This window comes from Manis javanica, chromosome 12 (genome assembly GCF_040802235.1).
Source record: "Manis javanica isolate MJ-LG chromosome 12, MJ_LKY, whole genome shotgun sequence".
Lineage (NCBI taxonomy): Eukaryota > Metazoa > Chordata > Mammalia > Pholidota > Manidae > Manis > Manis javanica.
The window spans coordinates 48239994-48267873 of record NC_133167.1 but is presented as its reverse complement, the minus strand read 5'-3'; the positions used below and the strand labels follow the sequence as shown (position 1 = coordinate 48267873).

Sequence of the window (27880 nt, the reverse complement as noted above, 5' to 3'; positions counted from 1 at the left end):
GCCAGGCGGAGAAAGACAAGTACCAAATGATTTTACTCATATGTGGTGTATAAGAACAAAGAAAAAACTGAAGGAACAAAACAGCAGCAGTCTCACAGAACCCAAGAATGGACTAACAGTTACCAAAGGGAAAGGGACTGACGAGGATGGGTGCAAAGGGAGGGATAAGGGGGTGCGAGGAGAGAGGGGCCATTAAGATAAGCATGTATAATGTGGCGGGGGGCATGGGGAGGGGTGTGCAACACACAGAAGACAAGTAGTGATTCTACAGCATCTGACTACACTGATGCACAGTGACTATAATGGGGTTTGAGCGGGGGACTTGCTGAAGGGGTGTCTAGTAAACATAATGTTCCTCATGTAATGGTAGATTAATGATATCAAAAACAAAAGATTAGTGTGGAGTTTGAGGTAACTCAACCTCTCTATCATTAACACTACTCATGACTCAAATACATGAAAGCAAGAAAACAGAGTAAACGAACCTTCCTACCTTGACAACTTGTGGTTTTTCCAAATTTGTCTGCTTTCTCCATGTCCACACACTGTCCACTGGGATAGCCTGTCTTCTGACCTACCTCCCTGCCTATTATACAAAGCCCTGAAATCAGCATTTCCATTTTAAAGTAAAGACTAGGGGAAAATAGTACTACATAATTCTAGGGAGGTCACCCATGACAACTAGCTCTACTAATCACCCCAGATGTTTAGCTATACATCCATAAACATAGAATACCAAACATCACTACATGTTTGAGCAAAATCAATTCTCTGAAAGCTGCGTTTTTTAAATCAGCCATCAAGGCATTAAACTCTTAACCAGCATTACAGAGAAAAACATAAATATAACAAATTTGTTCAATGTAAAAAATATAATTAACAAAAGTAACTAAGGGCAAGGAGTATGTGCTAAATTCTTCCTCATTCATACTAATAACAGTGTTACTAAAAGTTCATGTGCATAATGGGATTAAGCAGAAAGTATTTAGAAACTTTTTAAAAAATTTGACAGTGATTTTATGAGTAAAACCTCATAATCTACTTGCTGGAAAGTCAACAAATCCTACCTCAAGGTCAATAAATCAAGAAATAAGAACTGTTAAGAACTAAAAAACAAATTGCTCAGATTTATTCCCCTCAGTCAGGACCTAGGGGTTCTAGAAGGAATTATATTACAGTGGTTCTCATTCAGCATTATGTCTGTGTGTTTCTATTTTCCCTATATTTTGTGAACTTCTTAGGAGCAGAAACTAATAATTTTACCCCCCTGTGCATATGAGTCATTTATTATATCTACTAAAGGAAATTAAAACCAAAAATCTTAATTGAATAAATGCAATACTTAAAAAAAGTCATTAAAAACAAAACAATTTAATTTTGACAGCTATGTTAAGAGGAAATATTATGCAGACCATGAGCTTTGGAGTTAGCCTGGATTCTTTGTCACTGACTAGCTGTGTGGACTAAGTTTTAGATTCCTCATCTTAAGACACACTACCTACACTGACAGAGTTAGTATGAGGAATGAATGAGCTAACTGTACATAGAAGGCTCAGCACAGTGCTTGGCATAGAAGTAATGCATGTTACCTGTCATTTTTCTAAAAAACTTAAAACCTGAAGGGTAATCACAAACCCAACCCATTTTACTTACAGATAATCCACTTTTCCATTGGATCTAAAGAGAGATATTCACAAGGCATCTTAAAAAGACAAAACATAAATTCATGGTTAAAAGATATTTTTAAAAATCCATATTTAGTCACTTTCCTTGTCTTTCACCTGAAAATTCTTACTATGTAAATTTTTAGCTCAAATACCACACAAATTTGACAAGTTGGATAAAAGTTTCATAACCTGTATTTAAACCTGCAGTCCATAACAGGCAATGAGAGTTGTGCCCTTTCACATTTACACAACCCTGAAACCTCTCTTTGAAAAATACTATTGCTAAATTGTCTTCGATCTTCTAAGTGAGAAATTCCAAATTTCCCAAATCTACTCAGTTTGCATATTCCAAAGGAACAGCATTGTAACCAAGTTAATAAAAAGATTTATGTACACAGATGCTATCTCACCCAAATCGGTAATTACATATGTGTATGTTTTACATTTGCATACCATCTATATTAATATACAGAGAAAAAGACTGAGGAAAAATAGAATAACAATTTTCTGTAGTTAAATAAGATTTGGGTGATATTTGTTTCCTTATAATTTTCTGCATCTTCCAAATTTTCTACAATAGAACAAAACAAACACTTAAAAGAAAGTACTCTTACAACTAATGGTATTAAGTTAACATCAGAATCTACGAATAAAAAAACCTAAATAGTATGACTTAACTACTGAGCATTTTACAATGCTTTACTGATAGGTTAATACTAATTAGAAGAAAAACTCCAAGACCATTGCTTAACTGCTATTTTTTTGTAAAAATCAACTATTTTTATCCAAAAAGGGAAATATGGACCCATACAGTCTCAGACTGTGCAGGATTGAGCATTGTACCGGGTGCACTGATGAGACTCAGTAATTGGGCGTTTCTTCACTGGTCAGCTGACAGATTCCTTCGAGGATACACCATCTGAAGAGAACTTAGTGCATCTGAAAGAGACTAATTAAAACAGGAGAAAAGAAAGTTAAGGAATAAAATGTTTTTTTCTTTTTCAATTAAATTCAAGCTACAAACTATTGTGCATTTCTAACTGTACCATCCTAAGACAAAGAACCTATTTACAACTATGCTCCATATAACAACTGAGGTGGGTCCTGGCTACCCACTTCTAGATCTTTTTTTTTTTTTAATTTCATAAAGCTCTGTATTCCTGGAAAGGAACTTAGCTCAGGAAATGTTACTTTCTTAAAAGTTAAAATGTTTGGCTTGGGATCTTTATTTCAAAAGGAGTGGAGAGCCTAGTGTCATCCATCTCTGTATCATTTTCTACTCTGCTGGCTCTCAGTGAAAGAAAAAGCTAGTAGGGTTATATTACTAAATTAACAGAGTTCAACATGTTTCCTGGTTCTCCAAAGAATGCCTTATAAAAATAATTCACTGCATTCTCTTAATTACTTCTATTTGCCATTTAGTCTATTAATTACAGCTCTATCATCAAGGTATTTACTGCCTCACCTCATTTACTCTTTGCTTGTTTTTAACTGTCCTTTGATATTCATCCTGCCTCCTAAAAATTCTGTACAGAGTGATTCTTTCATCTGGCTGCACATAGACTGCCAGAGGTGTTTGTTCAGAATAGAGATTCCAGGACTGTATCTAAAACCTAGTGAACCAGAACCTCTGGGAGTAGAACCCAGGAATCTATGTTTTTATTACATTCTACCAATGATTCTGAGTATGTTTCAAAATTAAATTAATTTTAACAAATCCTAGCAAATACCTGGCTGCCTTTCTATCAAAACTGTGAGATACCATAGAACATGGTAAAAATCAAAACTGGGATATAACTGGTCTAATCCAAATGGATAACTCTCCTCAAGAAATTATTAATAGTCATGCTCAGTGAAATAAGTCAGGCATAGAAAGACAAATACCAAATGATTTCCCTCATTTGTGGAGTATAACAATGAAGCAAAACTGAAGGAAAAAAATAGCAGACTCACAGACTCCAAGGAGGGACTAGTGGTTATCAAAGGGGAGCGGTGGGGGAGGAAGAAGGGGATTGTGGGGTATCATGATTGGTGCACATGGTGTGTGTGGCATCATGGGGAAGACAGTGTAGCACAGAGAAGACAAGTAGGGACTCTGTGACATCTTCCCACACTGATGGGCAGGGACTACAATGGGGTATGGGGGTGGGGGGATTGATAATAAGAGTGAATGTAGTAACCACATTGCTTTTCTTGTGAAACCTTCATAAGAATGTGTATCAATGATACCTTAATAAAAAAAAAGAACTTATTAATAGTCTAGTGCATGCTAGTAACTATGGAGAACTTAAAAGAGATCTCACATCCTTCAAGGAAATTTTAATCACCTAAGTGGGAAAAGAACAAGTTGGATAAAATCTGAAGTGGCTAAATACACACAAGGCCATATCTGACTGGCAAAAAGTAAGTAATAGATCCAGAAAGAAAATAGGAATAGGGAGACACTCGTAGGTAAGAACACAGCACTACCAAAATCAGAGACAGATAAGTGTGATACTCTCAGCACTTTGAGAAATCCTTATACTTCCATCTATAATGATGATTTTTTACTTCAAAACTGGTTATCATCCACCAGCTTCTTCAAACTAATGATTCAACTAACTCCAAGACATCAAACCTATATAAATTTGTGGGTATAATACAGCATCTAAAGAAGTTAAACTGGAAAACCCATCCTCAGAATGTTCACAGGAGTAAGAAAATTGACAAAAAAAATCATGTTAACTAGGCCAAAAAAAACCCGTCACAGATTAATATAAAATAGTTATTATTAAAAAGTCTGTCATCAAAAAGTACAATGAACCAGTTCTTGTATCCTGACTTTTAGCTCTGGTTTTGCCACTATTGCTGCCAAATGGCTCACCTTGTCATGTCACTTCTCCATGCTTCAATTTCCTTATCTATAAATACTGAGGCTGTATGAGATCCCTACAAACTTCCTTGATGTGCTCAGAAACTATGGCTTGAATCAGTCCTATTGCAGACAAGTCATAATGGCAAGATCCCTTAGAACCAAAATTATTTCATTAAGAACTATCTTCTTATATATTATAAAAAATATACTGCAAGTTATTTCCATAAAACTCCTACAATTTTTTGTAAGAAGCTATATTTAATGTAACTAAAATGTATCAAATACTATGTATCTAAATACTTTTAATGAAACAGCTCATTTAATCCTTGTAACAACCATATGAGATAGGTACTACTATTAATCCATTTTTATAGATATCAAAACTGAGGTATAGTGAAGTCAGTTAACTTACTTGCCCAATATTACACAGTTAGTAACTGGCAGAGTTGGTATTGCACTCAGGAAGTCTCATATGAAAGTAGACATTCTCATATACTAAACTTCACTACCTCTACACCCTATACTGAAGCTAAAACTATAATGGATCAATAGATTTCTAGCTCTCTGTGTACTATTTGGAACCTAAATGATTAGTTCTTTGATTTACAATTAGATAAAACCATACACAGCTATTATTCACATGTCATTATAATTATTTTCCTAAAAGAAGTTCATCTTTATACTACCTCCTATACCTATTAAAACATGTCTAAAAATCAGCTCTTACCTTGCTATGGGGTACAAATTCTTCCATCATCTTCTTTAAAGGGTTTTCATAATCCATGATCATCTGACCAAGGCGTGGGTATTCTCGGTCACTTAAAATAGACATACCAAATTTCACTGAGTTATAAGCCATCAAATTGAAAACTTCACGAACTGTTTTAAAATGTAGGTCTACCTTGCTCCGTGGGTCATTTCATGAGCATAGTTGTATAATCCAATGATTGCCTTCCTTTCTTCAATTCAAGACAGCAGGATCATTAGTGTTGTATAGGTTATGATCAAATCTAAGTAGTTTTTTGTTAAATCAAAGTTTACAGTCTAGAAAAAAAATCAAGTTTAATTCCTTCTATTCTACAAACTTTTCAACACAAATACACACACACAACATCATGGCAACTACTCAAAGCTAGTAATCTCTGCAGTTATTTATTTTATCTTTATTTCTGAAATTCTAATTCCTTTCACCAAAAATATGCCAAATTTTGTGTTTGTGACACAGTTTTATGGATGAAATAGAGTTTACAATCACCCTATTTTAAACTGGTAACTGTTTACAAGGGTAACCAAAGCCAGAGTAAAAAGAAACACTAGAGCCAATCTCGGTAAGCAAGAACAAGGAATATTAAATATGTAAATAAAAAGGCTTGTCATGAAGTCAATAGAGACATTTTTCACTTTAACTTCTTGTACCTAGCAATTGTCTTACTAAGGAAGTCTATCAAATATGCCTTCTAAAGAGAAAAATTACTATTTACTTAACTTTAAAATTGGGCCTACTAAAATAAAACACTGAAATTAACAATATATACAACACTTATTATATTTAGTGATAATCAAACAAGTAAAAATAGAGAATGCTGTAATTCCTTACCTTAAAAAAATAGCTACAAAACAAGCCAAATAAGCAGTGCTAAAATTTTATACACTAGTCTTACAAGTTTTCTCTTAAAAAACAGTTCAGTTTCCTTAGTTCTACTAGAAACAGAACAATTGGAATTCTTTTCTGAAAATAATACTTACAATATCAAAGAAGACTTGGCAAACATCAATAGTATTCAGCAATTCACAAACATGGTCCTGAAAATAAAAGCTTCTTTTAATTTTTTACCTATGTAAATAATACTAAATTCAGAAAACACAAATAAACTGTATTTAAAATTTTAGTTCTAGAATAATTCTAATTTTATTATCTATAAGTTACAAAGGTATCTATACAATATCAATCTACCTTGAAAAGTTATATTTTTTGTATTAAAACACAACATACCTTAAATTCCATGACATCTACAAATGTGAAGTAGTATAATGCCAAATTTTTCAGAATCCCAGCATTTTCTTTCTGAAGTTGTGCAAGCTATCGCTGTAAAAACAAAATTAAAATGCATTGCTCATTGAGAACACAAATATTTAATTTTACTACATACTATCTTCTTTTATGACTGCTATATGGAAGCACAAGCTTTTAGAACAGTATTTCTAGAAGATTAAGGCTTTTTTAAAAAACCAAAATACTTGAGACAGTAACTGCTAACAGTGGTCAGCAACTGACAGTGTGAGGCTATAAAACGAATCAAAGCAGATTAGTACCAAACTGCACTACTATTAAGGAAAATAGGAAAATGTTAGGAAAAAAATAATTTTCAAATGAACTCTCTAAAAAAATTAAAACAGTTGATGAGCATGATCACATTACTAGAAGTGAAAGAAAAGAAGGTGAAAAACATTATTAACTTACACTACAAAAACAATGTCCTTTATAAGTTTGGAACTTAGCAAAAAGAACATCCAGGCAAAGCCACGTTACGCATGCAAAATAAAACGTAGATACAAACATAAAATACAGTAACAGTTCCCTGACCAGATCACAAAACACAATAATACACTAAACAAAAGCAAAAACCACAACAAAAAATAAATGAGAAAGTAGCAAAACTAGAATAAAGACACAGGTAAACATATAGAAGAGGGAAATGAGAATACAAAAGACAAATATTATTTCAATCAACTTATTGAATTTATAAAAGTCCCATGTTTTCTTTTTAAAAAACTGTTAATACAATTTTTAAAAGAATCCAGCCACATTTAATGCCCTTTATCATAAGACTGCCAGAATTCCAATAAGTCTCTAGAATCTTGATACTTTGTACTCTACAGAATAGGAACTTTCACATCATTTAGGAGCTTGTTAGAAAAGCAGAATCTCAGGCCCACCTCAGACTTACTGAATCAGAATCTGCCTTTTAACAAGATTCCCAGTTGACCTGAATGCACATTAAAGTTCAAGAAGAATTACTTATCTAGAACATGAGAAAACTAGAAAATGAGAAAGTGGTTCAAAATATCAAACTTACTATCAAAGTCTACACAATTTTGAGGCTCTCATGCAGTTCTTACTTATAAAGGAGGGTTAGGGATATAAAGTATATATAATTATACATTGTAAATGCATAATACAGTTATGTATAATTGTATTGAACCATTACTAAAAGCCAGAAAATTTACAGCAGTGAGTATGACATCAAGGGATAATAAAAAGAAAAAACTATTGAAGACTATAAAACAGCAAGCATAGCAGTCTGGTAGACCCAGCTATTGAGGGAACACTATCGAGGATAAACTGCCCTAAATACTGCAGTCCCTGAAGACATTTAAAAAATGACTGTTTGGAAAATATGCATAAATGAAGCCTCATTACTTCCTTAAATGCCAGACAAATTAAGGTATATACTTACAGTGATATATAACTGTTTCTAGCTTTATCTATGAGAGTAGCTGACTATTTTGAACAAAATGTTTCAAAATAATTCTGCTCATATGCACATTTATCATCACCACTCACATCAAGCATATAAATATTTATTTAAAAATGACTGTTTCCTCAGATTATACTACCTCAACCTTGTTCAACATTAAACATTTATGACTGTATCTTAGTCCTCCTTTCCTGCTTTTCAATACTTTAAATTTGAGTTCTGAAATACAACAAGTGACAGTAGAGTCATAATAATAGGAAAAGAAGTAAAGAGTATATATTCAGTTGCTACTGGGTTTAATTATTAATAATTATCCTAGTTTGGACAAAAAATTTCAGTATCCTAGTTTGGACAAAAAAATGACACAGAAACCATCTCATTAGGGACCTTAACAATCTTTTACATAAACCTTCATTTTACATATTAAAGAGAACCTACAGAACTTAAAAGAACCTTCCCAAAATTATATAACTACATAAGGATCGGGCTAGGATAGGAATTTTCATTTCCTTAGTCCTAATAGTGTTCTTTCTACCATTCTACATGCCCACTCCCTTTTCAATAAAATCTCACTGTTTATATGCACATTTTTTATCATCACCACTCACATTAGATATTTATTTAAAAATGATTGTTTCCTCAGATTATACTACCTCAACCTTGTTCAACACTAAACATTTATGATTCTTAGTCCTTTTTCCTGCTTTTCAATACTTTAGATTTGAGTTTTGAAATATAACAGGTGACAGTAGAGTCATAATAATGACTATTTTATTTTCAACTTTATTTCCTCACATACCATACTGAAGAAGCCTCCACAATGGCTTTAAAAAATGTACTGAGCTAATGGATGTCTGAATTCAAAACAGTGAAGTTTTCAAAGCCCTATACAATTTGGCTGTAACTTACTTTCCAATCTAAATTTCCCCTATACCCATTCACACACTATACAGAAGCCAAAATCTATTCACTATTTTCTATACATATCTGTTTTCTTTACTGTTTTTCCTCTATTGAGATGTCCAAATTCCACCACTCATGCATGTCCAAACCCTACGACTTCTAAATCACTCAGTTTAAATGTCAATCCCATTTTCAAGAAATTATCCCTGATTGAACTTCTCTGAATGCAAATAACATCTACCTCCTCTATATATATGCAATTTCTAATAGTATCATATTCTTCTTTGTATCATAGCTATCCCCAATACTCTTAGACAAGGTATTGAACTCAATTTTTTAATCTTTACAGCCCTTACCATACAACTATGAACATAAAGAGGTATCTAGTATAAACATCAGATGACTGATTAGGACAAATTTAAACGACCTTTTTATTTATGTCAGTGGCAGATAATCTGTTTCAGTTGATGCTAGAAAGTTTATACCTTATTGTGTGACCATGACTAAATGACTTCTCAGAACCTAATACCCTCATCATCAAAATGGGAGCTGATGTAGACAGTTAGCTAGAATAACATGCATGAGAACATCTGACAATGTGCCTGGCACCCAGAAGCTTCTCATTTGATGAGTAACAAAGGAGATTCACAGACCACTTGTTCAAATTAAACAAAAATAACAGTATTTTAAATAATTTCAATACTATTCATAGTATTTCTAATGAGTTAATATAGAGCATGCACTCTTGCACTCTTTGCCAGCTATTGTTCCAAATATTCTACAAGTATCTCACAATCCTCTCAACATCTCAATGAGATAGTTACAATTATGTTCCCTAATTAATGAAAATAAATTCAGTGAAGCTCTGCATGAAAAAATCCAAGTAAAACACAAAGAACCCAAGTGTCCACAGCTCGTAGGCTTCAATTTCAAAAAAAATGCTACATTTTTGTTCTTAAAGTGAAGGAGAGTAGACACTACCAGAAGTATTTGATTTTAGGTTCAACATCCAGAATAAGGTTTTCTCTATTTGTCAGCACCTCATTTTACAGTAAACAAAATGCAGGAAATGGTTTAAGAGTATAGATCAGCAATAAATTATTTGATGCTACAGAACAAACATTAGAAATGTACAATTTTGAGAAGAACTGATTCTATTGACTCATTTTTAAAACCATACCATTGACACATAGATGAACTATATATATAAGTAAAATATTTTTAACAATGCTTTCATTAAAATCTCTAATTATGGATCACTATTCTTAATATCCAAGTAAATGTGTAAAAACTGAAAATAAATAGGACAAACATTAGCCATGCAAAATAACACAAAATAAGATTATATCTTTGCACTGAAAAATCTGAGTAATCTTTGTATAATTAAGAATCATTTTCCACACAAAAATAAGTATCTAAAAAATTGACTGTAACCTAACCAAGGAAGTGAAAAACCCTATACCTTGAAAACTACAAGACACTCTTAAAAGAAATTAAAGAGGACACTAATAAATGGAAATTCATCCCATGCTCAGAATTAATATTGTCAAAATGGCCATCCTGCCTAACGCAATCTACAGATTCAGTGCAATCCCGATCGAAATACCAACAGGATTCTTCAATGAACTGTAACAAATAGTTCTAAAATTCCAATGGAATCACAAAAGACCCCGAAGAGCCAAAGAAATCCTGAGAAGGAAGAATAAAGCACGGGGATCTCGCTTCCCAACTTCAAGCTCTGTGATACAAGTGGGACTGTATCAAAGTAAAAAGCTTCTGTACAGCAAAGGACACCATCACTAGAACAAAAAGGCATCCTACAGTATGGGAGAATATATTCATAAATGACATATCCAATAAAGGGTTGACATCCAAAATACACAAAGAGCTCAAGCACCTCAACAAACAAAAAGCAAATAATCCAATTACAAAATGGGCAGAGGATCTGAACAGACACTTCTCCAAAGAACAAATTCAGATGGCCAACAGGCACATGAAAAGATGCTCCACATCGCTAATCATCAGAGAAATGCAAATTAAAACCACAATGAGATATCACCTCACACCAGTTAGGATGGCCAACATCCAAAAGACAAACAACAACAAATGTTGGTGAGGATGTGGAGAAAGGAGAACCATCCTACACTGCTGGTAGGAATGTGGTACATATATACAATGGAATATTATTCAGCCATAAGAAGAAACCAAATCCTACCATTTGCAACAACAGGGATGGAGCTAGAGCGTATTATGCTCAGTGACATAAGCCAGGCAGAGAAAGACAAGTACTAAATGATTTCACTCTTCTGTGGAGTATAAGAACAAAGAGAAGAACAGAAGAACAAAATAGCAGCAGACACACAGAACCCAAGAATGGACTAACAGTTACCAAAGTGAAAGGGACTGGAGATGATGGGTGGGAAGGGAGGGATAAGGGGATTAAGGAGTATTATGATTAACACACATAATATATAGAGGGGGTGTGGGGAAGGAAGTATAGCACAGAGAAGACAACTGGTGACTCTATAGCATCTTACTATGTTGATGGACAGTGACTGTAATGGGGTATGTGTTGGGGAGTTGATAATGGGGGGAATCTAGCAACCATGATGTTGCTCATGTAATTGTGTATTAATGATACCAAATTTTTTAAAATCTAAAAAAAAATTGACTGTAATTTAGTATTTACTGGTTCTCATTCAAAGAAAAAGTATTAGCAAATTACAATAAGGAACAAATGTCTAAGAGAGCTAACTCACTGATGATCCGTGCAAAGGAAGGTGGCTACAGTTCTTTATTCACCCATTTCAATTATGGCCTTCTTTCATTATCGAAACTACCCACTCCTAATAAATCATTTTTCCTGGTCTTTATTATGCCAGTATTTTGCTCCTTTTAAAAAACAACCTAATACTGAAGTTTAGTTTCAGGGAAACCTTTGTACAATTTCTTAATACTTTCTAAACCAGACTTTTAAAAATAAGCACTCTGAAAGGCTATTTGGGTAAACTTCTTTTAAGGAACTGTCCAGCTACAACCCTAGTCATCAGCTCCCACCTAGACTACTACAGGAGCCTCCTAACTGTTCTCTACTTCTGCTCCTCTCTCTTCAGCAGCAGCAGAAGAGTGAGCATCAAACTATCTGAAAAGACAATTGGTTAGGAAAGATGTTATTATCACTGGATGAAATAGTATATGGCAGCTCAGTACTATATTTTGCTAATTTTAAGTAATATTTATTCAAAATAAAATATTTTTTAAAATCCAGTGATTTTCTATCACATTTAGGATAAAATACAAAGTCCCCACCAGTGCCTCAGAACAAAATCTAAATAGGACCCCTGCCAATCTCTAAGACCTCATCTCCTTTTCATGCCCCTCTAGGGCCACTCAGTAGCTGTCATACTGGGCCTTCCTACTATGTCCATCAAATTCACCAAGGTTCCACCTCAGAGACTTTGCACTTGCTTTTTCTTATGCCGGGAAGCTCTTTGCCACTTTGCATAGCTCACTCCCTCATTTCACATCTCTTTAGAGAAGCCATTGTTGAGCGCTCTCATCTAAAATAGTTTCACCCTCGTTACTCTAACCCCATACCCTGCTATTTCTCCCTACCACTCATCTCCAAATGAAAGCATTTATTCACTTTAGCTATTTTTTTGTCTAACATCCCAACTTGCATTTAAATCCCATGAGCACAGGAAGTTTGTATTATTTCCTGCTATAGTTCAAGTATCTAGAATACTGGTACACAGTAGATATATTATAAATGAACAAATGAATAAATGATCCTCAAGTTTCTCAATGTGAAAGCCATGGAATCAATTTTTCAACTACACTGCTGATTATAAATGAATCCAATACCAGGTATATTAATTCATACCTCAAAAGAGTTTCTGTATCCTAACACAAACACAATGGTATTCAAATTTCTTGAATAAATTCCCTTAGTTGAGCAGAATATTTCATTTTGTCCTTCCAAGATAGAAAAATATAAGAGAAGGAAATGAGAAGTACCTAAAGAGAATGACTTTAATATCAAATATCAACAAATCACCGCAGATTACCTAAAAATCCAAATTAACTCAAAGACTACTTATCTTTAAAAAGGTTCACAGGAGTTTGTAGGACTTTCTATCATGTGTAAAATGTTTCTATTGGGAGTCAGCTGTATTTCATAAGTGCACTTTTCTGAGCAAAGGGTAGCAAATAAATTTTAGGGGAAGTTATCCTAACAGTAGCCTAGTAAATAAGCAGTACAGATTATTTAAGATTTCTTACTAAATTTAATCCTTATAACTACTTTTCAAGGTACATTTTTTATTGTACTAAATACACATAACATAAAACCTATCATTTTAACCCTTTTTAAGTGTGCATTCACACTTAAAAATGTACCCACATTGTTGTACAACCATAACCCCCATCTATTTCCAGAACTTTTTTCATCTTCCTCATCCAGATATATTTTTATCCTCATTTTCCAGATACAAACGCACTAGAAGAGAATCAGATTCCAAAGCTCAAAACACTTCTTCAGCACATTTCAACAATCAAGTTGCTATACAATGACACAAAAGTAGCATAGGGACAAGCAAAGCTAGAGCTGTTTTCTTTTCAGAAAATACTATTTAATTGTAGCCTCATCAATATCACATATTGAAGCTTCTAAGAACTCCTCTAATTCAACTTCATTTTATATATCAAAGTGATCTTTTCCAAGTTTATATTGCTAGTCACCACCTGTTGAATTCTAAAATGCAAAGAACAGAAGGGTTTTATATTTTTAAGAAAAGAATGGGGGAAAAAAAGACTGTAGCGATGCCTCCTTGCAATAGGATTTTATTGTCCTCCCATCAAGAGTTGCGTTGTTTTCCCATCCTTCCTTTCTCTATCTGGCCTTGTCATGTGCTTCGAGCAATAGAAAGCAGCAAAAGTGACAGTCTTAACTTAAGCATTACAGCTTCAGATTTTGCTTCTTTTGGAACCCTACCCTAAAGTGCCATGTGGGAAGAAGCCTGCGATACCACATCACATGGGAAGAGAGGTTCAGCATCTTTTTCTATCCCAGCTGAGCCCACCCTGCTAGCCAACTCACCAGCAGAATGTGGCCATGACCTAATGCTAGTGAGAAGAGCAGAGGAACTGCCCAGTCGACCCACAGAATGAATGGTAAGTATTAAGTTGTTATTTTCAGCCCACTAAGATATAGATGATCTGCTATGTAGCACCAGGTAACTGAAACAAAGATTAATATAAACATCAGTAATACAAATTAAAACCATCTTTATTTCACCACCTGAGTGCATTAACTTGCATCAGAAAAAATCCTGGAAGTTTAAGATTTCTGGTCATAAGACAATCAAAACACAAAGTGAGGAAACTAACTTTATCATTAGTACTAGAAAATCACTAATTATATGTTGTGTGGTTAGTCAAGTATAACATCTTTGTATAAAATATATCACACTATATTGAGAGAACTGTGTGACCAATCCAAGTGTAACAATATTCACACTATAGGGACACCAGAAGAACAGACAGAGAAAGGGATAGGAAGTGTCTTTCAGGAGGTAGTTGCTGAAAACTTCCCCAATCTGGGGAAGGAGATAGTCTCTCAGGCCATGGAGATCCACAGATCTCCCAACACAAGGGAACCAAGGAAGACAACACCAAGACACATAATAATGAAAATGAGAAAGATCAAGGATGAGGACAGACTGTTAAAAGCAGCCAGAGGCAGAAATAAGATCACATACAAAGGAAAGCCCATCAGGCTAATATTAGACTCAGCAGAAACCTCACAGGCCTGAAGGGAGTGGCATGATGTATTTAATGCCATGAAGCAGAAGGGCCTGGAACCAAGATTACTTTATCTGGTGAGATGATCATATAAATTTGAAGGAGGGATTAAACAATTTCCAGATAAGCAAAAGCTGAGAGAGTTTACCTCCCACAAACCATCTCTGCAGTCTATTTTGGAGGTATTGCTATAGATGGAAGTGTTCCTAGGGTTGGATAGCTGTCACCAGAGCTAGTAAAACCATGGTAAGGAGGATGGAGCAGCTGATTGTGAGGCAAATGCAAAATTAAACTGACTATCCACAAAGTCAATCGAGGAATAGACAAAAAGTACAGAATTTGATACCTAATATATAAAGAATGAAAGAGGAAGAAAAAGGAGGAGAAATAGAAAAGAACCTTTTAAATTATGTTTGTAACAGCATACTAAGTGAGTTAAGTTAGACTCTTATATAGTAAGGAAAGTAACCTGGGACCTTTGGTAACCATGAATCTAAAGCCTGAAATGGCAATAAGTACATACCTATCGATAATCACCCTAAATGTAAACGGACTGAATGCACCAATCAAAAGACATAGAGTCACTGAACGGATAAAAAAAACAAGACCCATCTATATGCTGCTTACAAGAGACTCACCTCAAACCCAAAGACATGCACAGACTAAAAGTCAGGGGATGGAAAAAGATATTTCATGTAAACAACAGGGAGAAAAAAGCAGGTGTTGCAGTACTAGCATCAGACAAAACAGATGTCAAAACAAAGAAAGTAACAGACAGTAACAAGAGATAAAGAAGGACATTACATAATGATAAAGGGCACAGTCCAACAAGAGGATATAACCATTATAAATATATATGCACCCAACACAGGAGCACCAGCATATGTGGAACAAATACTAACAGAACTAAAGGAGGAAATAGAATGCAATGCATTCATTTTAGGAGACTTCAACACACCATTCAGTCCAAAGGACAGATCCACCCGACAGAAAATAAGTAAGGACACAGAAGCACTGAACAACACACTAGAACAGATGGACCTAATAGACATCTATAGAACTCTACACACAAAAGCAACAGGATACACATTCTTCTCAAGTGCACATGGAACATTCTCCAGAATAGACCACATACGAGGCCACCAAAAGAGCCTCAGTAAAGTCAAAAAGACTGAAATTCTACCAACCAACTTTTCAGACCACAAAGGTATAAAACTAGACATAAATTGTACAAAGAAAGCAAAAAGGCTCACAAACACATGGAGGCTTAACAACACGCTTCTAAATAGTCAAGGACTATGGATCAACAACCAAATTAAAAGGGAGATCCAGCAATATATGGAAATAAATGACAACAACAACACAAAGCGCCAACTTCTGTGGGACTCAGCAAAAGCAGTCTTAAGACGAAAGTATATAGCAATCCAGGCATATTTAAAGAATTAAGAATAAACCCAAATGAATAGTCTAACATCACAATTATCAAAATTGGAAAAAGAAGAACAAATGAGGCCTAAAGTCAGCAGAAGGAGGGACATAATAAAGATCAGAGAAGAAATAAACAAAATTGAAAAGAATAAAACAATAGAAAAAAAATTAATGAAACCACGAGCTGGTTCTTTGAGAAAATAAACAAAATAGACAAGCCTCTAGCCAGACTTAATAAGAGAAAAAGAGAATCAATACACATCAACAGAATCAGAAACGAGGAAGGAAACATCACGACAGACCCAACAGAAATACAAGGAATTATTAGAGACTACTATGAAAACCTATATGCTAACAAGCTGGAAAACCTAGAAGAAATGGAGAACTTCCTAGAAAAATACAACCATCCAAGACTGACTAAGGAAGAAACACAAAATCTAAACAAACCAATTACCAGCAAAGAAATTGAAGCGGTAATCAAAAAAACTACCCAAGAACAAAACCCCGGGGCCGGACGGATTTACCTTGGAATTTTATCAGACATAGAGAAGATATAATACCCATTCTCCTTAAAGTTTTCCAAAAAATATTAGAGGAGGGAATACTCCCAAACTCATTCTATGAAGTCAACATCACCCTAATACCAAAACCAGGCAAAGACCCCACCAAAAAAGAAAATTACAGACCAATATACCTGATGAACATAGATGCAAAAATACTCAATAAAATATTAGCAAACCGAATTCAAAAATATATCAAAAGGATCATACACCACAACCAAATGGGATTCATCCCAGGTATACAAGGATGGTACAACATTTGAAAATCCACCAACATCATCCACCACATAAACAAAAAGAAAGATAAAAACCACATGATCATCTCCATAGATGCTGAAAAAGCATTCGACAAAATTCAACATCCATTCATGATAAAAACTCTCAGCAAAATGGGTATAGAGGGCAAGTACCTCAACATAATAAAGGCTATATATGATAAACCCACAGCCAACATCATACTGAACAGTGAGAAGCTGAAAGCTTTTCCTCTGAGATCGGGAACAAGACAGGGATGCCCACTCTCCCCACTGTAATTTAACATAGTACTGGAGGTCCTAGCCACAGCAATTAGACAAAACAAAGAAATACAAGGAATCCACGTTGATAAAGAAGAAGTTAAACTGTCACTATTTGCAGATGACATGATATTGTACATAAAAAACCCTAAAGACTCCACTCCAAAACTACTAGAACTGATATTGGAATACAGCAAATTTGCAGGATACAAAATTAACACACAGAAACCTGTGGCTTTCCTATACACTAACAATGAACCAATAGAAACAGAAATCAGGAAAACAATTCCATTCACAATTGCATCAAAAAGAATAAAATACCTAGGAATAAACCTAACCAAAGAAGTGAAAGACCTATCCTCTGAAAACTATAAAACACTCTTGAGAGAAATTAAACAGGACAATAACAAATGGAAACTCATCCAATGCTCTTGGCTAGGAAGAATTAATATCGTCAAAATGGCCATCCTGCCCAAAGCAATATACAGATTCGATGCAATCCCTATCAAATTATCAACAACATTCTTCAACGAACTGGAACAAATAGTTCAAAAATTCATGTGGAAACACCAAAGACCCCGAATAGTCAAAGCAATCCTGAGAAAGAAGAATAAAGTGGTGGGGGGTGGATCTCACTCCCCAACTTCAAGCTCTACTACAAAGCCACAGTAATCAAGACAATTTGGTACTGGCACAAGAACAGAGCCACAGACCAGTGGAACAGATTAGAGACTCCAGACATTAACCAAAACAATATGGTCAATTAATATTCGATAAAGGAGCCATGAACATACAATGGGGAAATGACAGGCTCTTCAACAGATGGTGCTGGCAAAACTGGACAGCTACATGTAAGAGAATGAAACTGGATCACTGTCTAACCCCATACACAAAAGTAAATTCAAAATGGATCAAAGACCTGAATGTAAGTTATGAAATCATAAAACTCTTAGAGAAAAACATAGGCAAAAATTTCTTGGACATAAACATTAGGGACTTCTTCATGAACATATCTCCCCAGGCAAGGAAAACAAAAGCAAAAATGAACAAGTGGGACTACATCAAGCTGAAAAGCTTCTGTACAGCAAAGGACACCATCAATAGAACAAAAAGTACCCTACAGTATGGGAGAATATATTCATAAATGACAGATCCGATAAAGGCTTGACATCCAAAATATATAAAGAGCTCACACACCTCAACAAACAAAAAGCAAATAATCCAATTAAAAAATGGGCACAGGATCTGAACAGACACTTCAAAGAAGAAATTCAGATGGCCAACAGGTACATGAAAAGATGCTCCACATCACTAATCATCAGAGAAATGCAAATTAAAACCATAATGAGATATCACCTCACACCAGTAAGGATGGCTACTATCCAAAAGACAAAGAGCAACAAATGTTGGTGAGGTTGTGGAGAAAGGGGAACCCTCCTACACTGCTGGTGGGAATGTAAATTAGTTCAACCATTGTGGAAAGCAATATGGAGGTTCCTCAAAATGCTCAAAATAGACTTACCATTTGACCCAGGAATTCCACTTCTAGGAATTTACCCTAAGGATGCAGCACTCCAGTTTGAAAAAGACAGATGCACCCCTATGTTTATCACAGCACTATTTACAATAGCCAAGAAATGGAAGCAACCTAAGTGTCCATCAGTAGATGAATGGATAAAGATGTGGTACATATACACAATGGAATATTATTCAGCCATAAGAAGAAAACAAATCCTACCATTTGCAACAACATGGATGGAGCTAGAGGGTATTATGCTCAGTGAAATAAGCCAAGCAGAGAAAGACAAATACCAAATGATTTCACTCATCTGTGGAGTATAAGAACAAAAGAAAATCTGAAGGAATCAAACAGCAGCAGAATCACAGATCCCAATAATGGACTAATAGTTACCAAAGGGAAAGAGACTGGGGAGAATCTGAGGGTAGAGAGGGATAAGGGTGGGGAAGAAGAAAGGGGGTATTATGATTAGCATGTATAATGTGGGGTATGGGGGAAAGGGGAGCTGTGCAACACAGAAGACAAGTAGTGATTCTACAACATTTTACTATGCTGATGGACAGTGACAGTAATGGGGTTTGTGGAGGGGACTTGGGGTAGGGGAGAGCCTAGTAAACATAATGGTCTTCATGTAATTGTTAATTAATGATAACAAAAAATAGAATAAATAAAATAAAATAAAAATAAATAAAATAATAAAATAAAATAAAATAAATAAAATAAAATAAAATAAAAGTAAAACAAAATATAAAATAATAAAATAAAATAAATATATCACAGTGTTAAAGCTAATACAATTTACACATACAATGGCATCATTTTCCATTATAAATGAAACTAGTCATTTTACACTCAGTTTTAGTAATTTAAAAAGGATCTAACATATAACTACCTTGCTTTCATAACCTGGATACACAGAAATATATAAAATAAAAATAAACTTCTAATTGCCATCATGGTAATGGATAATTATAATGACTATTGATGTCAAGATGGCCTCAGGTGCTACTAACACGTGCAAGGTAATTGGCCAACATTAAAACAGTTATTGGGGGCTATTTCTTTTACTTTCTATAGATTTTGTTCATCTTCCTGCCAACTGTCTTTTGCTCCTGATTAGTACCTTTTAATGTACAATGGGTTTGAAACAGACATTTCAATTTTGCCTAAGTAAACTAGACAAACTTGGGCATAATGAGAACCAAATAGCTTATTTCTGAAGAAACCTCAGTTTTTCTAAAATAACCATTTCTGGTGGCTCAAAATTGCTTTTTACAGCTTTATGGAGGTACAGTTTGCATACCATAAAATTCATCCATTCTAAGTGAACACTTACATAATTTTAGTAAGTTTAGAATTGTGCAACGACCAACCCAATCCACTTTTCAAACATTTCGATCATCACCAACTGTTCCCTTGGGCCTATTTACAGTTAACTGACTCAATCCCAGCCCTAAGCAACTACAGATCTGCTTTCTATATCAATAAATTTTCTTTTTCTAGACATTTTCTATAAAATGGAATTACACGATATATAGCTGTTTCCATCTGGCTTCTTTCACTAGCCTAACGTTTCTGGAAGTTCATCCATGCTGTAACATTTATCAGTATTTTGTTTTTTTTAATTGCTGAATAGAATTCCATTAAATGGATATATCACTATTTATTCATCAGTTGATGGGAATTTGAACTGTTTACTGTTTTAAGCTATTATGGATAGCTATTATGGATAGAGTGAAATTGCTTCCTTTCTAGTTTTCAAATGTGGTTCAGAGGCAGTGATATGAAAAGTGACCTGTAGATAAGTGAGGACTTACTCTAGTAATACATTATTCATTTAGTCAACAAATATCTAACCGATTAATTATCTTGCTGTCCTGATATCAACAGGCATTGTAGAGGGAGCTGGGTGTAAATCTATAACCTTAGTTTTCAAATGTGGTTCAGAGGCAGTGATATGAAAAGTGACCTGTAGATAAGTGAGGACTTACTCTAGTAATACATTATTCATTTAGTCAACAAATATCTAACCGATTAATTATCTTGCTGTCCTGATATCAACAGGCATTGCAGAGGGAGCTGGGAGTAAATCTATAACCTTAATCTCAAAGTGAGCAGTCTAGGAAGGGAATGTACATGTAGATATTCACATAACTCATTTTTTTAAGGTAAATATCCAGCTTTAGAACCTGGTTACACCACAACTAACTTCTAGGTGCCAGGTTCAAAGATCACAAAAAAATACAATACTTAATTTCCGAAATGCCCTTCAAGACAAAGCCTCTCACCAATTGGTAATAACATGAAAGAGGTTTAAAATACACACACACACACAAAGTATGAAAAAGACCATAAGAAAGATCAGAGCTTCAAAGAATGATGAGGTAGATGGGGGAAGTTAGAGGAGGGCCTAGAACTGAGAGGGCAGGCACCCAGGGATTTTTGTCACATCATTACATATTGACAGAGTGTGATGGCTTTTGTTAAATTTCCTCAAAAGGCAGACCTGTAAACAAGGATAAAGTTTATACTTAAGCTGTCTTAGCTTCCTTCTGGCCTTTTTGGACATCTGCTATTCTTTGGAGATTTGGAGACAGGTAAAGCGGCATCAACAGGAGAAAAACTTGAATCTCAACTTGAACTCATGATCATTAACCATAACTGAGTAGTAACATTACTCCATTTTTGTTCTCAATTCACTCTCCCACTCTTCTCAATTATTATTCCACTCCTCCTCTCTCTTACAACACCCAATAGTTCCTCTTCAACTTGGTTCTCAGCTTAATGCTAGCCTGAGTTCTAGACATATATACAATTGGCTACTCAACATCTCCACTCAGATTTTTAAGTAGGTCTCTCAAACTTAATGCATCAAATACCAAGCTGTTGAATATTGTCCCTTTTATATCCCACCCCAAACTTGTTCCTCTTGCATCCTCACCCCAGTAAATCTTGATTATCTGTTCAAACCAAAAACATTGGGGCTTTATTTTTCATTGTCTCACCCCATAACCAATTCATCAGCAAATACTGTAGACTCTCTCTCAAAATACGTGCTCAGATTTGAACATTTCTCACCTCTACCAGCCCATCCAAGGTATTATCAGTGTTCATTCACCTCAATGACTACAAATTTCCTAGTTTGCCTTGCAGACTATTTCCAACTCAGAAGCCATAATGATCATAGGTATATCACTTCATTCCCCTGCTACTCCCTAAAGACATCTCAACACACTCAGGGCGATCAGCCAGTCCTTACTCTGCCCTAAAAAGCCCTGTGATATGCCTACCTCTTACAATCATCACTGTTCTCATCTCCTACCACTCTCTCTCCCCAACCCCCAATCACTTTGTTCTACTCGTAATGGCCTACCTCCTGTCCCCTGAGCATGCCAGGCATGCTCCCACCTTGCCTTTGCAGCTGATGCTCCCTCAGCACAGACAGCTCCTCCCTCAACTCACAATTTCCCTCCTATCTTCAAATCTCTTCCCTAATGTTTTCTCCTCAGAATAAGGCCTTCTCTGGTCACCTTAAGTAAATTAGCATCCCCCCACTATCACAATTATTCATTTACCCTTCTTTGTTTGTCCTCTTAGAACTTATCACTACCTGGTAACTATGTTCCTATTCTTTTTTTGGTTTATCTCTGTCCAGTAGAATGAAAACTGTACAAGAGCAGTGACATGAATTGTTTATTCACTGCTGGATCCCCTCGCCCAGAACAGGATTTAGCTCATAGAAGGCACTCAATAAATGCTGTAAATAAATAAATGAATGATAACTGGAGGGGAATATGGAAACACATGATGCATGCAGCACTTAATCTGAAAGGGCTGAAGAAAGCTTCTCTGAAATAGTGACATATAAGGATAAGACCTGAAAGACAAGTAAAAGTTAGTCTCATAAAATATGGGAGGGAAGGATTATTCTGGATAGTAAATACAGTATAAATAAAGGTACAGAGGCAAGGAAAAGCATGGCCATTTGTGACATGCAAGTGTACACATACTCTTCCAAAAGAAAATACTCCTCAAAAAATAAAGCAATGAAATATACTTCCTCATGTCCCATATTCTATCCTACACTAGACAGTGAGGACTAATCCAGCATACTGTTCTATATGTTTCTTAGCCAAAGTCCATTGGTATACACATTTAAAATATTTTTAGCCAAGATGGCTGCTAAGAAGAAAAACAAAGGAAAGTATTTTACAACATCTGTTATTTACTCCACTGTAGTTTCTTTTGTTGTCTTCTATTTTAGACCTTGGCAAATAATCTTGATCTGGCAAAAAGGTTAAGACTAGACCTGCCATGAAAAATAATAATGAGATACCATGCTAAAGGTATTCAAAGGGTACCAGATTAAAAGTGACTAAAGGACTCTTCAAAGAATGACCAAGAAAACACAAATTAAGGATCAACAGGTGATTAGATATTAGTAACATCCTTTGCTATTATGAAGGGCATCATAATCACCACTGCAGCCAAAGGGCTGTCTAAACAAATGTTTGAAGGATAGCTGAAAACTATCACTAAAGGTATGATATAACAGTAGAAATTTGAAGAAAATGGAAAGATGACTGCAAATGCTGGGAATGCATCTTTGTGGACTATGCTATGAAACCCCAGTTTAATGTTCATTGGAAGTCTCATTTCCAGGAAGACACAAAGCATCCTTGAGCTGAAGAGGTTATGATTGTAGTTCAGTATGATTAGAATATACAGTGATTCACAAGATGATGTTATTATAAACATTATTATTTATCATTATTAATTATTATATATTATTTAAATATCTGGGATCATAGGAACTACCCTTGAGAATAAGACAAAAACTGAAAAATATATTCATACACAAACTCTATAAGCAATTTCAGGTTATTTCCAAACTCTATAAAGACTCAGTGTGAAAGCCCAGTTGAAAATCATTACACTTAGGACAACAGAGAGAGAGATGGTCTCAGGATGAATGCTATGCAACAGGCTTATGCAAACTGCCCAGAGGGGAGTTAGAAGACACAGAGTTATAGAATAGTGGGCTTCAGAAAAAAACAAGGAGAGTTTATACAAAAATGGTGTGATTATCAGATTAGATAAATTTAAGAATTCTATAAAGGTACATAACTGTAATTTCAGAAAGCAATGATATACCTACAAATATAACTGTAAAGTAATTCTGGAAGAAATGATCTACTTCACCTTAATACTTTATGTATGTATAAACATAAATAAACAAACTTATAAAGTCCAAAGTGTGACAATGGAGTGAAACAACGCAAACCAAGCAATCAGGTCTTTAATATTTTTCATTTTCAGAGTCAGCATATAATTCAATCTCAGACTGATTTATGATTACAGAATCAAAAAAAGCAGTAATAATTTGACAACATAAGAGTACAAACGACCAAGGGTGAGGGTGTTAAAATAGAGAACTGTATTACTTAAAGTTTAAAAAGGAAGTAACCAAACATTCAAATATATTAACAAAAAAACTCCAACATAAGGAAGAAGGGAAAGGCTAAGAAAGGGGTAGGAAATTTAATGAGCTAAATCCTCAAATTTTGTAGCAAAGAATTAAGAGACATTGTCTAAAGTTGGTAAATGAATATAAAAAGGAATAAGCATATTCCTTATAGTTCTGGAAGTAACCTCTAGTAGATGTATGAAAAATAGAAATTTCCTCTGAGTAGTACGATTTGAATGGGAAAGAATCCCTTAAGATATATATTTGCTTTTCATCCTAAGTTCTTCTGGACAGCTTGATTCATTACCATGTATTTGTACTATCTTGGTAAAAATTAAAAATAAAAGAAAATTTGAACCAGTAGGTCATCAGTGCTGAAGTAAATCTCTGCCAGCATTTAACCTATTTCAAGTGCTTATCAAATATATCAAAAAAGCAAAGCTTACTTGTATTTTCTAATGAGGGGTTCATTCTTTTATTTATTCTATTCATTCAAGCTAGAATTAAAAACTATTACATGTGGAAGGTGTATTAACTAAATACTGATATCTTTTTAAAAGAACATTGACATTTTAGTTCTCATTGCATTAAAATTATTTAATCTTGGCAAAGTTTACTTGGTCAAAATCAATTATTTATTTAAGTTTCCATTAGGGTCTACACATATGTATAGAGATATTTACTCACAACAAAGTACGTCTCAAAACTCTGTTACATTTTACTATATGATTCCTTTTCAAGACAAAGTAGTTCAAGCCTACTTCCTAATCAACAGGGATTCAAAGATGAGTGCATGCTCCAGGAAAACAGAAATGTGAGTTACCATAGGTAATAAATTAGTTTTGCTTTGTTCTGCCACCCCTAGTAGAGGCTGTAGAGAGGAAGGGGTGGGGGTGGGGGGACAACAGAAGGAGGAATTGGGCATCATGAAAAGCAGTTTGGATTATCATGGCATTTGACCCAATAGGAGATACAGACCTGAAGGGAACAAATGCAAAAGACAATATAGCATTAAACTAACAAGCCCTAAATGACCAGTTTGACATTTTATACAAGTCAATGGGGTTTCCAAAGGTTCTAGTTTAGGTAACCAAGAAAATGGTGATGTCTCAAGGAAGAGAACACAGAAAATAAACAAAATGGAGGATAATCCTGTTCAATATTTGACACAATTTGGCTGTTTAGTTTGTGAACCTGTCCAAAAGGTAGTTGTAAGTTAGATCTAGAACACAGAAGATAATAGCCTATTACTTAGCTGAAGCCATGGAGTACATGTTTTTATATATATTGAAAAAAATAGGGTCACTTAGAAATATCCACATTTATAGAGTAGCTAGAAGGAAAGCCAGTGAGGCAGACCAAAAGTCAGAGAGGTAATATAAATAACGGCTTCCATCTGTCAAAAGCAATTTGTCATAAATATCTGCTAAATGCTTTAGGAAATATTAAACTGCTTCTTAAGATTGGTGTTATCACCATTTTAGAGAGAACAATGAGGCCTTAAGACGCGATATGATTTGCCCCAAATCATTCAGCTAGTAAGTGGAAAGACCAAAACTCAAATTTTGATTTATTGACTCCAAACTCCATACTTCTTAACCAGTAAACTATCACATCATAATGGAAGCCTGACAAGGCAAGGAATGCCCTCTTGGAGATTAACCAGAAACGAGAAAGTTTCCCTTCCTTCTAACTCCTAACTAAACCACAGTGCATGTGTCAAGGGCCTCTCCACACCCATTTCCCAAAACTGCCACCCCACCCCCAAAATACATTTATGCTTTTAAGAAGCTGACACTCTTTTTTTTTTTCAGCTTACTTTCAGTAATATAATTAACAAGATGTATTTGTGTAGCTCTACCAAAAAGCACAGAGTTTTGTGGGGTTTTTTATTAATAACATAATGAAGTTTTATAAAATAGTGTTGGTAAATTTTGGGCCTGACATAAAACTATGACAATGTTCGAATAAATGAAGGCTAGCTAAGTTAAAGCATACTAATTAGGTTCATTAACTCATCAAACACATATTCTGTGTCTTATATACCACACACTAAGGATAAAATGGTGTTTAAAAACAGACTTTAATGCTGTATCTGAACCAACTTTACTGGCAATTATGACACTCTGAAAATTGCTTTATTTTGCCTTTTCTTGGGTGTTAATTTAAAAATATGACATTATATAGTATCTTACAATACTATGTTCCTTGAGAGAGGGGATAAGTAATAACTATAGCACAAAATATACCTCCAAGTTTGAAAATTTAATTTTCAAGAGATTTCAATAATGGCCTGTATCTCAGTCCAGAATCCATGTATTAATCTCATGGCACTCTACTCACTAACAATGTCTTCATTCTCATGGAGTCAAGATCAAATTTAATATATAAAGGACAGTAATTTATACCATTTCCCCATTAATTCGGGAATCAAATCCAAAATGTTATACTAAAATGTATAACATGCAAATTACATAATGACACTTTTGAGCTAGATATTTTTAGTGTTTTGAAAAAACACAAAGTAGTTTTTAGATATAAATACCACATAGGAGGAACAAAGGAGGAAAAATTAAGTCTAAAACATTTTAGAGAAAAATTTCATCAAGTTTTAATATACAGCTAAACATCGGCTTTAAAATGTCTTTTAGAATTTCTTGGGCAAAACAATTTTTACCTGTTAATAAAATAAGGAATTTTCTTTATCCAGGGAAATAACACATTTCCCTCTATTTATTCATGAGAAACATCTGGAAAACAAACTATAAACCCATTTGACAGTCATATAGTCATATTTTCAAAATAACAGGAGGTATCATGTTATATAAATTAGACAATGAGATAATTACCTAAGAAATGCTTTCCTTAATCTAAAATTAAGTAAGAAAACTTAGTAATTCTATTAAAATACACAGTCTGGCACATACAAGATACTCAATAAGTGGCTATAATTACAAAACTGGTATAGTTTTTATTCATTTGAATTTTACTTAATCAGCCTGCTTTGAAGAATATGTACATTTAGTTCAACATATTTACCCACAAAAGAAGGAATTCTTGGTTACCCAAAAATAAAAATTAAAAAAGTTCCCCTAAATCCAGAACTAGGGGTAGGGTGAGTGGAGGTATAAAAGTTTACAACTGGTAAAAAAAAAAGGTCTGATCAAGACAGTACAAGTGACTCAACAGAATTCAACATCCTCATGGTTGAAGCCATGTTAGGCAACAATGCTGCGCTGCTGTTGGCAAAACCTTCCTTTATTGTAAACCAGGTATCTACGTGCTCACAGCTTTTACTGGGATTTAAAAGCATGGCAGCAGGAATGCAGCGTATCAAGCAAAGAATCAGTTAAGTTTTTGGCTGCAAAATAATGTTAGCCTTTAAGAAGATCAAAAAAAATTTTGCTGAATTTTTCACTGAACCAATTCTTTTTATGACTTCCTTTTCTGAAATTGGGGACAGGTGGTACTTACATGAATGACATGAATGAAAACAGAAATAGTGCTGAGCAGTAATTCTTCCTGACCCCTGAGATAAAGTAAGCTCTGTGACACATATTTATACAATGACCCAAAGCCCAGTATAAAGGAGGATAAAAAACCTGCGATATCAATACCATTTCTTCAGTGCACATAGTGGCCAGAAATCCGCAGGCTCCTATAAACTTCAGATGCTACTGTCATTC

General features: G+C 34.6%; 1 protein-coding gene across 1 annotated transcript in view; it reads right to left on the bottom strand.

Moving 5' to 3' along the window:
- Nucleotides 1-27880, bottom strand: part of LOC108389193 (igE-binding protein-like) — an 82749-nt gene that overhangs the window by 31217 nt on the left and 23652 nt on the right. Inside the window, exons 3-8 of the mRNA XM_073218581.1 lie at nt 6515-6607; nt 6268-6324; nt 5423-5565; nt 5249-5339; nt 2511-2616; nt 1654-1702 (exon numbers count right to left, since the gene is read on the bottom strand). The gene's annotated coding sequence lies outside the window, so the exon portion shown is untranslated. The remainder of the gene's footprint in view (nt 1-1653; nt 1703-2510; nt 2617-5248; nt 5340-5422; nt 5566-6267; nt 6325-6514; nt 6608-27880) is intronic.